Raw genomic sequence first — 11,547 nt, 5'->3', positions numbered from 1 at the left:
TCTGCAGTGAATGGGTGCCATCAGAATGAGTGTCCAAACAGCTAAAAAAAAAAAAAAATAATAATCCACATGACTCCAGTCTCCATCAATTAATGTTGTGTGAAGTGAAAAATTGCATGTCTGTAAGGAACAAATTCAAGACATTTAGACTTTACACCATTTGTTTTGGCAAAAACATGAGCCTTCTTATATCCAAGTCATTTCATCTGAGCTGGGACAAAACTGCACGCGTAAAGCACTTTTTGCTAATCAAGAAATGTCTAAAATGGTTCAAAATAAATTGATATTAGTAATTTTGATGTGAGAAGACAAAAAATTATGTACTTTTTCACAGGAGTAAGCATTATTATGGATTATGGACCGGTAATAGTAAAGTTAAGTGAGTAAAGTGAACTATTACTTTACTAACTTTATTACAAAGTTATTACAAACCTGCAGATTTATACTTCATAAACATTAACTGAAGGACTGAGTTTATGTGGATTTCTTGTGGAATATTGTGATGATTTTATCAGGCTCTCGGCACCCATTCACTGCAGAGGATCCATTGATGAGCAAGTGCTAAATTTCCACATCAACTACGTCTATGACTGACCTTCAATTCATTTTAATTCATTTTAATTTTAAGTTCATTTTAAAGCTCATTTTGTATTAATCTTGTCAATATGGATATTAAGTAATGTCTCGATGTTATAAAAGGCTGTAAGTCATATTTTGCAACCAGATGTTGTAGTCACAAAATCCATCAGCAAGTGCTAAAAAACGCAAACCTTGACCTATTGAGTGCAAAAGTGGTTGCTTTGACTTTAAAAGCTAAGAGGAGCCTCTACATGTGATAGCAATGGTCAATGACTCTTGAACTTTACGCATTTCCATAAATACATGACAAAAAAAAAAATCTTTACTACTTCAATGTGGGCTGTTCTGTTTTGACCGCGAGGAAGGGTCTATTCATTCCAGCCGCTTAAATGATTATCTCACTTCCTCCCACTGGACATTCCACTACTGTGCCGACCTTTTCTCACTTCAGTGGAGTGGCTGGGATGCAATAAACCCACTTTGATTATGACTTACTTCATTTTGAGAAAACCCAGACGAGTCTAGAACGCACGCCATGCTTTGAAAAAGTGAAAATCGAGAGTCACTGACCGGCCTGTCACCGAATATCATCCTTTATCGCGTCTGTTTCCTCGCGACCTGGCGTGACCCTACAACTTGCATAAGCCTTGCATTCTAATTTTGTTAAAAACAAAAATCTGTTTTCAACCTGTCGGTCAAACTGCTTTTTATTAGTACTAGAGTTGCAGAGGTATGCCACAAACTTCCCTTTCACCCCATTCTGAGGGCGAAGTTGACAAACATTGACAAACACTAAAAAAATGTGTTGCTGACTTTTATTAATCAAGTAGAAAGTCCCTAAAACATATGTGGGGGAATTTAGCGGGGAAATGGCTTAACGATAGACCGACATAATTATCCTCAATCAGGAGAACCTCTAACGGGTTCATCCCGCCACTTTTTAATGACTCGTAGGTGCCAAGTGGCAAATGTGGTTACCATGACACCATCCTCTGCTTGTTTCTCTTTCCATTCCAATTGGCATAAACAAGTCTGATCAGTTTTAACAGTAGGGTAGAGGTCTCATATTGGAAACTTTTGGGTAGTTCTCTTTACTGTTTTTAAAGATTCATTAGTAAATGTTGAACCATGCAAAATTAAGTAACATTTAATTAGTATATTTTAATAAGAAAAAAAAAAAAAAATATATATATATATATATATATATATATATATATATATATATATATATATATATATATATATATATATAATTTTCTAATTCTTCTTCTCTTCTTCTTCTTCTTCTATAATTTTATATAATAATAATATAATTTTATTTTATATATTTTTTTCTTATTAAAATATACATTTTTATATTTTTTTCTTTAAAATATACTAATTAAATGTTAATATAATATTACATAAATTAATTATTAATTATTTATATACACTATTTACAACATGTAATACAGCTTTGGGATAGAAATCAAAATAAAAATACTAAAAATATATAAAATATACTGAAAATGTATCAGATTCAACAAAATGTTTTAAGCAGCAAAGAATTGTTTTTCTATATAATTAGAACAATTGTTAATAATTAGGCACCAATAATATATTTATAAACTGAGAACCAAAATTATGTAATGCGAACCATTTCTGAAGGATCATGTGATACATGATTTTTGCATCACATGAATGAGTTATATTTTATTATATATATAAATATGGAAAACAGCTATTTTAAACTCTAATAATATATCACAGTAGTACTGTTTTTACAGGTTTTTTTACAGTTTATTTTTGTTTTGTTTTTTATCAAATAAATGCAGACCTGGTGGTAAGAGACGTCATTCAAAAAACATTCTAAAAACCTGTCTACCCCTAAATGTTTAATTTATAGTCATTTATGATCAAACAATCACCACAAATATTTTTTTTTTCTGAAAAACAAAAACGTAAAAAATATATTATAAGAACTCGGGGGTGGAAGGGGGGGACGTTTGGTTCTCTGGGTCACTAGGTTTGAATTTCTGTGATTTGCGTAAGTGCACACACATGCAGAGAGGATGTGATTGCAGCGTGTAGGTGTGTAATTGGGGGTGTCGAGCCGCCAACGCCAGCCTCTCACGTCTGACTTGCGCCGTGGAATGTACTGTACATGAGGGTCTACGTTAACCAAGGCCAGGAAACACGCAAGAGACTGAATTCTTGATTTCTCCCCCATGATTCCTCAAAGACCATCACCCCTATCGAGGCAGACAAATTTGTGCAGGTAAACATGACCCCTGGAGGCTCACCTTGACTGAGGCGGCGTCGCACCTGTCTATGGCCCACAGGTGAAGGAGCTAAACAGGCTAAACTCAGCCCAGAGCGCCCAGGTTAGGAAAGATCCTTTCCCTTGTGAACCCTGCTGAGCACACGAGACCAGATGTGTTTTAGATCCGAAGAACATCAGTAAAGGAACAGTCCTGTTGCAGCTTGGAATTTTGGGTAATGTAGTGTAAATCTGAGTGTTTTTTTAGCTATTATTAATATTTATCACTTACAGAATTGTAATAGTTTTAGAAAAAGGGTTTGTTCGATTGACGTAAAAAAAACAGTTACTTTCTGTTCCGTTCTGAGAGCAAAGCAATATATACAGGTGAGAAAAATGACATTTTATGTGCTTACTATGTGTGAACTCTTAAATAATTTTACAAATCTCCTAAACTTTGGTGAATCATCCATTAGTTTGTCTGGAAACATGATATGAAGATTTGTAAACACGATTTTGTACCCCAAACCAAAAGCTCCAGCTAATCAGATTGAAACACGGCACTTTAAAGGGATAGTTCGCCCCAAAAATGAACATTTGTCATCATTTACTCGCCCTCATGTTGTTCCAAACCTGTATGAGTTTCTTTCTTATGCTGATCATAAAACAAGATATTTTAAAAGAATGCTGGTAAGCAGTCAGCTGACGGTGACCTTTGACTTTCTTTCCCTATGGAAGTCAGTGGGGACTAATAACTGTTGGGTTCTTCAAAATATCTTCTTTCATGTTCAACATAAAAGAAATGCAGGTTTGGAGCAGAAATGATTGGAAATGATGACAAAATGTCAATTTTTGGTTGAACTACTCCTTTAAGTAATATAGTTAAATTTTAATTTTGGTATAGAGGCTTAGAGTAAGATGGAAGTTGCCCCGCATTTTAAAACGTTCTTTGTAAATCATATTTACAAAAATGAATGTACTTGCAAAGGTCGACAATTGCACGTTTTAATTGTGCTTGTTTTAGGTTCACTGTAGCTAAACAATGTTGCCATGAGGCTTTTTTCCCCCTTTCTCTACAGCTGCAAATGAACCGCAGAACAGTACAGCTTGGTCACCAAATGCTCAGTAAGACAAAATTACACTCAGATCTGTTTCTCTCACGGGGGTTATTTTGATTTGGAAATGATTAGTGGTTTTTGCATGCGGTTTAATGCCAGATATGGAACTGCTCGCATGAATGAATGTGTGATAGCGTTCCGTTTTTTTATGATACAATAAATAGCACAGCATGTTCTGTATTGAGGGGGTTTCGTGAACGCAGTTACGGGTTTGATGTGCCATTTCCATGTTTGTTACCAACATTTCTAGACCGTGATGTTTGTAGGCCTGAGATCAAAAGTTTATTTTGATTATGGTCATAGAAATATACATGATACAGCCTTTAGACCATCAAGAAAGCATTAATCAATGTGCATTTAATCTCGAGTTTTCCATGTGTCATATCCACAGGAAGAGAGACTTGTATACACACAACGGCCTTCAGAAGTCTGAGACTACTCTGAAAATCCATGCCAGACTTTCGTAGGTATGTCAGACGTCCTATTTTATTGTCTCCAGGAAAACAGGAGGAAAACAAATGAATCAGGAACATTTAAAAAATGAAATAAAAATGCAGTAAAAGTATAGCATGTGGCTTAACTTGGCAAGGTGTGTGTTTCTTGGTTGCTAGCACCATAGTGATGGAAAGACGAACCTAATTTCTCTGGGTGTGCTGTTCACACTCACGCAGAGTTATGCCATCAGGGGACAACATCACAGGCTTTTCCATTCTGTTTCCTTTTGAAACTTATTGAACCCCTGCTTTATTGAATTTGGCTTCCTGTAATGCACTTTATTTCCTCATCTGTGGGGAAAAGATCCAACAGGTCCAATTTTCCATTTTCTAAACAATTATTTTATAGGGATTTTTACACCCTTAGTACTAAATCCTCAGGTCTTAAATGCCTTCAAAATTCCTCCTTGCAGGATTACGATGAACAGAAGGCAAATTATTCAAGGTTTGGTGAATACGTTTACAGGAACTTTGCACCCAAAAGACGTTTGTAAAGAACTGTTCACTGCAGCATTTGCCATATGGTAGTTTATGCATTCTTAAGCATTTTCATCGAGCCTGTCTGCTGCGTTCAGACCATTATAGCCTGCATAAAATCTATAATAATTGATAATAGTTTTGACTAATCTCATTTCTTTAAGAAAAAAAAAGTTTACAGGCTGAAATTTGAGGTTTAACATTTCACAACGCCTTTTGCTTTTTATATAATAATTTGTTTTTTATGTAGTTTTATATTTTTTGAAATTTAAAGTTGTTTAAATAGTTTTTTTTACAGACTTTTGTGGAAGAATTTAAAGAGAAGTAAATAGTATTATTAGTTGATTCACCTTCTTCGTACAACCTTCAGGTAAGAAAATATAATATATAACATTTTAATGTGTTGTTTTATGTTGGCATTTGGGTGAACAAAGTTCAAAAATTGTTATAGAAAATGTTTTGTTATTACTAGTAAATTTCACAAATAACAATGAACAAATCTGCGTCCCCGAAACGAGTGTTAAGTCGCATGGGTATCTTTGAAGCAATGGCAAAAAAATCAAAATTAAAATGGCCAAAAATCATTAGGATATCAAGATCATGTTCGATGATTATTTTTAGATTTACTGAAAATAATCAGTAATTATGACAGCATCGCTTGGAGCAGTAAAAGCTTTGCAGTAGCACGCTTTTTCTCTCTCGCTTTATTCTTTGGCGTATGAAGAAAGAAGAAATTCACGAAGCGAAAAATGGCAAATCATTTTTATCAGCACCTCTGGCTCTGACGATGCAGTTAAACATCAGTGCACGCGATATAATTATTTATGCCGCAGTTAGCTCAAGGTTTTTGAAAGCTAAAGAATGAAAGAGCCCTCACCTGATTTAGAGAGTGTTGATCTGCCTTTATGACACACTTAGCACCTCATCATACTTCCCCAGATGCAGCTGTAAAGATCTAGAGCTTTTCCCGCCACACTTGGAACGGCGCTGATATTTACACAACAGGTTACAGCCTTCTGTTCACCACACCAGACTATACTGCAGTGAGGAGCATCACTTTTTAATTACTTCTAGTTAAAGTAACTAATAGCGTTATATAATGTATCTACAGTAACGTGTTTCTTTTCCATTGAAGTCCAGGGGCCGTTTTTAGCCGTTCATCAGCACTTATACACACAGGCCTTCAAAAAAGTGTGCACGTCATTTGATATAACTCTTGTGAAAATTAGCCATGGCTTTACTATAAATACAACCTTTTTTGGTTGATTGGATACTACACTTAAACCATGTAAAACTGTGTGTGCTATATATACTATATGATGGTTAATTTTCATAAGGGAAATTAATACAAATCATGTTTACCTATCACACACGCTCTTTACAGGCTGTGCAAAAAAGTCCTTTGCTGGTTTAAGATGGGCTTTAGCTGGTCGTGTGCTGGTCCTAAGATGGTCCGACCAGCAAAGAATCAGCATAAACCAGCAAAAAAAACAGCTTAAACCAGTTCAAACCAGCATTCGAAACATACCTAACCAGCATGTGCAGGTTTTTTTCAACAGAGTTTTGTGGTCGACATACATATCTACTTCGTTCTGCGAAGTAAAGTGTAAAGTGTTACCGATTTTCTGTGATCTGTATGTGTTTGATTCAATAAAGTGAGCTGGTTCACAAGACTCATTCATTTGGGAATCTGACTACATTGGTTGCGCAGTATGCTTTTGATTCAATTAAAAGGTTCTATTAACAGGTTCTGCAATTTGTTCCCATTAAGTAATAGCATTGATTGGAAAAAAAAATAAATAAATAAAAGAGGTTAAGTTATTACCCTTTCTGTTTCTATTAGAGTTTCACATTTAGATAAAAGCTGCATGTGTTTAATCCACAAAAAAGAAATGATTCCTTAGAATCTGACTACACTGGTAAGCGTGTGATTCACTTAAAATAATTGGTTCAAAAGAGTTATTTAAATCGCAGAAATTGATTTTTTTTTTCCAGAAATTCTGTGTTTCAATTTGGTATTCTCAAAGAAGAATGCACATATAAGAACCATTATCAGAACCAAACTTTCCCATTAAGTAGCTTATGTTCTTGTAAATGTTCTATGTTCTTGTTTCCAAAGCAATATCAGCAATATTTAATGTCCAAAGAACAACAGTGTGGCTGATATGGAAAGGAAAATATGACTAGCCTGTAATAAGAAGCAGGCGCTGTGTCTGGTTACTATACACTTCCCTTGATGCCGTTAACAAGACTGAAATATGAACAGATGAATTAACCTTGAATGCAGCAGAATTGCAAATACCCAGCACTACGTAATGCTGGAACACATGACTGAATCTGCAAACAATGCACTGTACAGTATGATTGGGGCTGTTGAAATCACTGTACATCATGCATTATACTGAATGGGTCAAGAATGCGGTCACACACTATCTAAGGATCAAACGCAGGGTGTTGAATGCTCAATGATGTCAGGAGTTTGAAAACATGGCAGAAACTTCAGCATCGTTTTCAGCACCTACTTCAGATGACGTGTGAGCACGGGACCATTAAAGCTTGCAAAAATATGATTATTTATCAATGTCGGTGAGTCATAATTGAAAACATTAATCACCTGCGCTAAGCTCGAACCCATCTCCAAGCGTTTTATCACCTTTGACTTGTTGGTCTTTTTTTAAAGCTCCAAATGCGAATCGACAGATGTTCCGCTTGTTAGTAGAGATCTTCGAGCTCTGGTTTGAACTTCAGAGTGCTGGACGAGCTTTGGCTTACTGGACCGAGTATAAAGAAAAGTGGCAATTATTATTTTGGACATTATACTATAGTCCATAAAACGTCAAAGGTATGAAATCTGACATTTTTAACGACAGGGTTCAATATGAGATTTAGTTTCTGCAGAAATTAAGTTTTAGGGGAATCTTGATGCTGCAGAAAGAATATTGCAGGTGTAACAAACATAAATAATATATTGCTCACTTTCAAATGCATTAACTAACATTTGCTGAATGAAGTTTACACCAGAGCCCTGCACAGGCTTTAAATTTAGGACCTAGCCCAGCCCCTGTCCTAAGCGTTTGTAGCGTTTTTTGTTTTTTTTTGTTAAATATAAGTTTTTGTTTTATAAAGTAACCACCAAGCTGGATGCAAAACAAAGGGAAGACTGAGGCGGCTCTTTCAAAACAATGCAGATTCGGCTACATAAGCAGCTTAAAATATCATCATCTTGTGATGTTGGGTCCCAGAATCGATGTAATAGAGCCTGAATTTAGAAATATGATCGTATACCCGATGTTACTGCCTGACAAAAAACTGACGAAAGCTGTGGTAAAACACTATAAAATGGGCAGACTGGACAGAAACGATCGTCAAAAATGCTTGAGTTTGCACAATTCTTACTAGAAAAGTATTCAATAAAGTATTTTCTTTTGTTGTTATGGGTGCGGTTAAAGTTTTATTGCATCTCATGACTATCATCAATTCGACAAGCTTGTGATTTGCACCTATAGGAAGAGGGAAAAATAGAGAAATGCAGTAACTGAACATGAAAACAAGCGATGAATATGTTTTTTAAATAAATATATAAAGCTATAGCGCAATAAGTAATTTATTATTATGGTTGTTTGATAAATTGCATTTATTTGGAAAATTACCAACGTCTGATTGGGTGGGCCACATCTGAAAGTGCTTGTAGCTTTGCCACTGGTTTGGTGAGCAGAAGTTTCTGGAAAAAATGGCAGATTGCTCCAAAGTAGCAAAGTGCACAAAAGCAGCCAATGTGCAAAACACCATCATTTTTTTTTTCTTCAAATTTCAAAACCTCTTTCCAAAAAATTATAAGCAAAACCCAACTGATTGATTTTGCTCATTTCGATGCACATGTCTGATTAAATTTTGACGTTAATAGTGTGTACCAGTTTATTCCCAATATTTGTATTTGCATTTTATTAATTCTTTTTTTTTATTTTTAAAAAGTTTTGATCACTTTGCAGTTGCAGAAAAATAATGAATGAAAAAAACTAATTTCACATTTTTATTTTTTATTATATTAATATTAAATATATATTTGCCGGAAAAAAATATAGCACTGTTGATAACTTTTTTTCCTGATTAATATTTGTAATACCATAATACACTACTGTACGATATAAGGACATTTATATATATATTTGCAATGTTTAACAAAAGATAAACATTATATAAAAAGATTTATACAAATATATTTTATTTAAAATAATTTTAATAGGGCTGGTCTAGCGTTAACTTGATTAATTAGCCTAGTTATAAACAAATAATGCACATTTTTTCAACGTAGTTAACGCACTGGCCCAGCCCCCAAACCAGTACATCACCTTACATTTCATGCAGTCGGATGTTCAACAACAACTACATTTCACGACATTGGGTTACAAATGCCCCTCTATGTCTCATATTTATACCATATAAGCGATATCACACGAGCAGCCAGAGAAAGTTTTTCAATTTACCTTACAACAGGAGAACTCTTGCAGGTTTCCGAGAAACACAGCGGTGTTTAGTTTCTGAATGAATCTGCTTTTTGAACGAATCGTGCGAACCGATGATTCAAAAACCCATTCATAAAAAGAGCCGTTTACTTAATTCCTGAATGAATCAACCGTTCGAATGATTGACTCATAAAGACATTTGCCGCCACCTGCTGGCAGATTTATTTAGTTATTTAGAGATCGTTTAATTGAAATAAATAAATAAATAAACAACACAACATATTAAAAGCATATTTCACCCCAAAAATGTCTTCTGTCATCATTTACTTTCTTTGTAATGAAAAGAAAACCTGAATGACTTGCTTTCTTTAGCGGAACAAGATCGTTGGTAATGATTTTATCTCAGATCTTCTTTCATGTCCCATAGTTTATGTTAGGCTGTTGTACCCTAAATGTTTATGTGTAATAAATTGTATCCTTTCTCATTTAACACAAAAATTTTCTCAGTCAGTTTTATTTAGTGATGAATTAAATGAATGAATCAAAACATCATGTAATTAATTAGATTAAAAATGTTAATCGATTGACAGCCCAAAGTTTACATTTCTGATGCTTGCCTAAAATATTCAAGTAACTGAGGATCATTGAATATGTAAAAAAAAATTATTCAGCTTTGCCACTGCAGAAATAAATAAACACTGTATATTAAAATAAAAGTTTTTTTAAAACTGTGTATACATACATTTTTAAATGATTAATTCAAGTATATGAGTGTTTCAACCTACTGACTGTATTGCAAATTAAATGCTATATATTTGCGATTTTATGATAAATAATAGAGTTGTTTGTGTTCCAGCAAATGTGTTACTGCCCTGAATGAGCTCCACTTCTCTGCGCTCGTCCCCGGAGCATCTGTATCCATTTGTCACAGCCAAATGAAATGATCCCTTCACATCCTTATACATGCCAGTCAATCAGCTGAGGGGTGAGCCCTTTGGAAGAGCCCCATTGTTTGATTTGACAGAGTACAGTTAAGAGCTCTTCCTCTGAGTTGCAGCTGTTGGCCACGGACTGCAGGTATGTGGAGGTGAGCAATGACAGGCTTTTTAAGCCTCCTCTTTGATGTTCTGCCCCCCTCTGGGAGCTAAAAGGGTAATGTGAGACGTCAGGGAGCACAATGACTCTCTCACCTGCACCCTTTGAAGATCCAAGCATGCCTAGGACATCTCCATCAGAGGATCCACAGACGTTTATGGGCCCTTTTTCTTTCTTTCTTGTTTTGAGTGCACTAGTCAAACTACTCCCCAAGTCTTTGTGGCCGTGTGTTTCTCAGCACTCTGGTTACAGCGGCTCTTGTTCGGGATGAGAGCGGTGTCAACCTGCTCCGTGGCCCGATCAGCATCAATCGCTCAGCTTCTGTATGTCAGTGAACCTTGAGGGTGACCTCCTGCGCTGACCAATTCTCCAGCCATATTCTCTTTCCAAGATGCTTTCTCACGACGTACCATGGCCTTTCCTCTGTAAAATACTGTTGCTTCTCAAGACTTGCTGTAGGTATGGACTTGCAGCTGTTGGAAATGTGCTCAGGTTTGCTATTCTTGCTAAATAGTAATTAATTGAAGCTTAAGTGTGTGATTTATGCACCTCTAGTGTTATAATTTAGAGCTAGTGTTATCATTTGGTTCTCAAAAGGTCATACACTGAATAAATAAAAAACAATAATAGTTAACAAAAAATAATTATAATAATTAAAATTATAAACATAAATGAATGCATAACTGGATGACTAAAGCATTTAAATAGCACTCAAAGCTCTTTATGATCATGTATACATACATACATACATTGTTTATGTGTGTGTGTGTGTGTGTGTGTGTGTGTGTGTGTGTGTGTGTTTTTTCTCATTCTTATTTGCCCTATATGCTCTTAGTAACATTAATAAATGAAGACTTTATTTTAAGGTGTTGCTGTTGCATATATCACATAAACTTACTATTATAAACAGTAACCGCATTAATACTACATTTAATAACAATAAATTATGCATAATTGCATGCAAGTAATACTAAGCTAAACCCTAAGCTAATATGAAGTCCATGTAGTTAATCAATATTACTCTGTGCTTAAATATATTTGCACTGTAACAAGGGCACCTTAAATTAAAGTGTAACCTAATT

This window comes from Puntigrus tetrazona, chromosome 16 (genome assembly GCF_018831695.1).
Source record: "Puntigrus tetrazona isolate hp1 chromosome 16, ASM1883169v1, whole genome shotgun sequence".
NCBI classification, from domain to species: domain Eukaryota; kingdom Metazoa; phylum Chordata; class Actinopteri; order Cypriniformes; family Cyprinidae; genus Puntigrus; species Puntigrus tetrazona.
This window is presented reverse-complemented; position numbering follows the sequence as displayed.